Source organism: Amaranthus tricolor, chromosome 16 (genome assembly GCF_026212465.1).
Source record: "Amaranthus tricolor cultivar Red isolate AtriRed21 chromosome 16, ASM2621246v1, whole genome shotgun sequence".
Taxonomy (NCBI): Eukaryota; Viridiplantae; Streptophyta; class Magnoliopsida; order Caryophyllales; family Amaranthaceae; genus Amaranthus; species Amaranthus tricolor.
In genome coordinates, this window is record NC_080062.1 from 8,413,309 (window position 1) to 8,419,042 (window position 5,734).

Genomic DNA, 5,734 nt, shown 5'->3' on the forward strand with positions numbered 1-5,734 from the left:
GTTTTTTTTATACTAATTTTTTTTTCATTGTATAGGTTATACACAACCCAAAACCCACGAAAATTCAAGGTATAATTTTCATTTTGATTATGTAAATTAGGTTTAAATTTATCATAATTTATCAATGTGTATGTAGTTGTTGTTTTTAAGTTTTAAATTTATCATACATTTCATGTTTTGTTATATTTTTTAAGTAATTTCTTATGTGTATGTAGTTGTGGTTTTTAAGTTTTAAATTTATCATAATTTTTTTATAGTTTGTGAATTAGGTTTAATTAGGGTTGTTTATGGTTAAATTTATTATTATTTGGGTTAAAACAATCTTCTTATTAGAATATACATATTTTTTGAACAATTTATAGATTATGATGGTTTATTATTAATATTGTAAATTAGGGTTAAATAAATGATTATTACTTAATTTTGTGGTTAATTAGAGTTCGTTAAGTATATATGTTAAAAGTTGTGTATTAATTTTGTTTTGAATTAATTAATCACACTAATTAGGATGACAAAAGATCGTTCTTGGATGTATGGAAGCATTGAATCATCAGAATTTATTGATGGCGTATTAGAATTTTGTAGTATTGTGGTTGAACATCAAGTTAGGACGGGGGGAGTTGGTTTTTATTGCCCATGTGTCAGTTGTGGAAATGTATCAAAGGTAGATAGTGTTGATATCCTTAGGGAGCACATACTTCGACGTGGGTTTAGGCCTCAATATCATGTTTGGGTTTGGCATGGTAAGGAGGGAGTTTACAAAGAGAAAAGTGTTGTTGAGGACGTCAATAATATGGCTGATGTCAATGAGGATGTAGTAGATCATGATGATGGGTATGAGACAGATGAAGAGAATGTCGATGAGGATGTGGATCGTGTTGATGAGATAATGTAGGGAGTCGAGGATGAATTAGGAAAACATCTTCGTGTTTTTGACTTGTTGACAGAGGCTTCTCAAAAGCCTTTGTACCCTGGATGTACAAAGTTCACCAAACTAACAGCAATGTTGACAATTTTCAACATTAAGTCAAAGTTCAATTGGAGTGACGCTAGTTTCACAATGTTATTAGAAGTGTTAGGTGAGATGCTCCCTGAGGGAAATGAACTTCCAAAGTCGACATATTATGCCAAAAAACGCATGTGTCCTTTCGGCTTAGAGTACCAGAAGATTCATGCGTGTCCGAATGATTGTGTGTTGTATCGGAATGAAAACGAGAACTTAGAAGAGTGTCCTAGGTGTGGGTTATCGCGCTACAAGTGTAAAGGGGCTCGGGGTGCTAAAGAGCCCCCGGCTAAGGTATTGTGGTATCTTCCAATAATACCTAGATTCAAGCGCTTGTTTTCTATAAAGAAAGATGCGTTAAATTTGAGGTGGCATGCAGATAAGGTGAAGAAAGGTCACTTGCTCACACATCCATCTAATTCTCCGGAGTGGAAGAGTATTGATAGATTGCATAAGACTTTTAGAGATGAGGTTAGTAATTGAAGGCTCAGACTATGTACGGATGGACTGAACCCATTCGGCAATCTTAGTTCTCAACATAGTACTTGGCCGGTACTGTTAGTGATCTATAATTTACCACCTTGGTTGTGTATAAAGCGTAAGTACATTATGCTTTCGCTTCTTATCTCGGGTCCTAAACAACCTGGAAATGACATAGATGTATATCTTGCACCTCTCGTTGAGGATTTGAGAAAGATGTGGGATGAAGGCGTTTCCGTGTTTGATGCATATGCTAATGAGGAGTTCACCTTGCGTGCAATGCTTTTATGCACCATTAATGATTTTCCGGCATATGGAAAATTATCGGGGTATAAGAACAAAGGGAAGAAAGCATGCCCAATATGTATCGATGACATAGAATCCACGTGGATTCCTAAGTGCAAACACGTATTCATGCACCATTGAAAGTTCCTCCCCCGAGATCACCAATATTGTAAAAAGAAGAAGATGTTCAACGAGGAGGTTGAGGACCGTGTAGCTCGTCCACCGTTGACCGGTTATGAGGTTTATGAACAGTTTAAGGGAGTTGAGACTGTATTTGGTAAAACAGGGCAAGTGCAAGGGGGTGAAGACTGATTATGGAAAAAAGAATCAATCTTTTGGAAGCTTCCATATTGGAGATATCTACAGGTTAGGCATTGTCTTGACGTTATGCATATAGAGAAAAATGTATGCGATGCCATACTCGAGACTCTCATGAATATTCCGGGTAAAACAAAGGATGTTAGGGCCGTGCGAGATTGGTTTAAATGTAAGGGTCTTCGTCCGGAGTTGTGGGCACATGTTAAGGTGAGCAAGAAAAGAAATAGAGTTGATGAAGTTGGTGGCAGTAACAAGGGAAAGGACGGTAAGAAGAAGATGAGTAATGACAAAGTTTATTTGCCTCTAGCTTGCTACACATTGTCCAAAGCAGAGAAGCAGACATTTTGTGAGTCTTTGTATGACATTAAGGTTCCGTCAGGGTACTCATCCAACATGAAGAGATTTGTGAGCATAAATGGTGAGCTGAAGTTGGAAAGCATGAAATCTCACGATTGCTATGTAATGATGCAAGTGTTCTTACCAATTGCAATCCGTGGAATACTGCCAAAAGATGTGAGATATGCTATTACCAAGCTATGTTCGTTCTTCAACACAATTTGTAATAAAGTTCTTGATCTCTTTAAACTTGATGCTCTTCAAGTCGACGTGATTGTAACTTTATGCAAGTTTGAGATGTATTTTCCACCTTCTTTCTTTGACGCAATGGTTCATCTTTTTGTCCATCTCGTTCGTGAGATCAAGCTTTTGGGTCCAGTTTTTTTAAGGTGGTGTTATCCTTTTGAAAGACACATGGGTGTTTTACAAAACAAGGTGAGGAATCCAACACAACCCGAGGGGAGTATGATTCAAGGCACTGTGAGCGATGAGATTAGTAACTTTATAGCCGAGTATTTGGCAATGGCAAAGCCTATTGGACTTTCCACCTCTCGACATGAAGGAAGGCTTGAGGGAAAAGGAACAATTGGCTCCAAATCGATCACAACTCTTCGAGACAGTCTTCTACAAGCACACTTGTATGTGTTGCATCATATTCCAGAAGTCCATCCTTTTTTGAGTGAGCATTTAGATATATTGCGCGCAAAATATCCTTATAAAGGGGATAGGGGATTGATGCAGTTGTATAACAAGACGTTTATTGATTGGTTTCATAATCGAGTAATAAGTGAAGAACTCAAGGGTGTATCAGAAATTCTTAAGTGGTTAGCTTTTGGACCTCGTGATGATTTCAACAAATATGAGGGTTACGATGTCAATGGCTTCATATTTTGGACTGAGGGTCAAGATAAGAAGTCATCTTATCTACAGAATAGTGGGGTTTCTATTTTGGTGTCATCTACATTTTACGCGAGTGCCAAGGATCAAGCGTCGGTTGATGCTAAATTTGTATACTACGGGCGGGTATATTAAATATGGGAGCTTGACTACTCTACTTTCACTATTGGTCTTTTAAAAATAAAAGTTGGTAAATAATAATCGACGATGCATAAAAAATGGCAACCCTTGTGGATTCACTCTTGTAGACTTAGCTCGTTTGCGTGATAGTGAGGAGCCATTCATACTAGCCACACAAGCCAAGCAAGTATTCTACATTGTAGACCCGTCTGATAAAAAATGGTCTATTATTGTACCGGGAAAAAGAAGCATCCTTGGTATAGGTGATGTTGAGGATGAGGAAGAATATGAAGCTTTTGAAGACTCCCCGCCCTTTATCAATCCAAAATCAGTGGATCAAGATGATGAAGATGTTGGTTATATGCGTGTAGATCACACGGAAGGAATATATTTGAATTAAGTGATTCACAAGGTATGAATTTTAAGGTTTTTTAAGTTTTTTTTGGCATTTTCGCGCATAAAGTAGCTCAAATTGGTTTGTTTTGCATGAAACTTTACACACAACACTATTTGGTATATGTTATTGTGTTGAACGTATTAGAATTGTAAATCATAGTCATATTCTTAATATTACTTGTGTTCTAATATATTTCTATTCATACACTTTCAGGTACTGATATACAATGCATCTTTTCAGAGACAAAATTGTCCCCGAGATTGAGACCTCGGATAATGAGCAACATAGTCATGACACTGAAGAGGACCAAATTGTGAGATACGAGCATATGGCTAAAGACGCTCCACCGCTTAACAATGATTATGACACTAAAGCCGCCCCACCAATGGATGCTCCCATTACCAGTTGGAAAAGAAAAGGGCGAGGTCCTACGAAAAACCTCAAAGTCACAGAACGCATTCATTTGGAATACAATGCATTGGGTCAACCCTGTGGAAAATGGCATAGGCAATATGGAAAACAAGTGGGCCTATGTATCCGCAAGATTTCCATATTGTACGCATAGAACGAGGTTCCAGAGGGTTTGAAGAACTCTCTATGGAATGATACTGTGGTAAGCAACTTTACTATTTTTATTCTTTTAGTTTCATTTTTAAATTAATTTAATTGACACTAATAAATATATTTTTTTTGTAGAATCTTTTTCACATCGAGAGCGATGAGGAGAAGAAGAATGTGTTTCTTTCAGCTGTTGCTGAAAGATTCAGAGATTTCAAATCCAAGCTAGTAACTGGCTGGATCACGAAGAAGCATGCCCGTACGACCAAAAAGGTCAAAATAAACGAAGGTGGAGAGCAAGCACCTTCGAAGATGCCCTACGAAATATGGGGTCACATAACAAAGAAGGAACGATGACTTATTAATTTAAATATATAAGCACTTATTAATTTAAATTGCAACGCGTTTTAATATTTTATTATGATGCTTATTATACTAAACTTAACAATTTTTAGGAGGCGACTCCTTGTTCTCTTTTGTTGCCTCAGTTAGGTGTTGCTAGTGATGGCGACTTAACTGAGGTTGCATATGGTGTGGCCCAGCCAACCAAAGAGGGCCAAACAGTGCATTCGATGCCTGTTACAAGTGGCCACATCAGTGTGACTGTGGAAACTATTCTAAAGGGGTTTGAAGATTTCTCACTCCCGGTTCCAATGCCAGAATGGAGCCTTGAGAAACTATCAGACGCCCTAGGTAGTTTCGTCACATGGCCATATGCTTGGGTCCGATTCACTAACATGGTAATAATCATTTGTACCTTATTTATTTTTATTTTTTTAATTGCATGCTTACACTAATTTAATTGTATAAATTGAAATAGCAAAAGAGTCCAAAGGGATCTAGGAGAGAGATCGGTTCCTCATCAAAGGTGTCGACTGGGTCAAAGTCGATGGCAATCACTCCAATTTTGACTGATGTCGAGCTAAAAGATCTCTCTCAAGATTGAAAATGGCTGCACACTTGTGCATGTCGCATAAGTGAGAAGGACCCAATCATTCTAAACCTGCAGAAGGAACAATTCTGCTTTGTAGAGAGCCCATTTGTAATTATTGGTCCTAGTCACATTGGGCAATTTTTGAGAGGAGAGATGTTGAACGTAGCTCTTATCCATGTCTACATGAGGTGATGTTCATCATCTTACAAGTTAGGCATTGTTATTTAATTGTTTTAATAACTAAATTACTGACAAAATTTTCTTATTCGTGAGTTTAGTGCGACTTACGAGGAGCTAATTTCTTGCGAACCTCCAATAAAAACTGGATGATTTTGTTCTGAGTTGATTTCGGGTACTAAAAGTGTAAATGATCCAGATGACGTCAAAGCATACATTGAGACTTCTT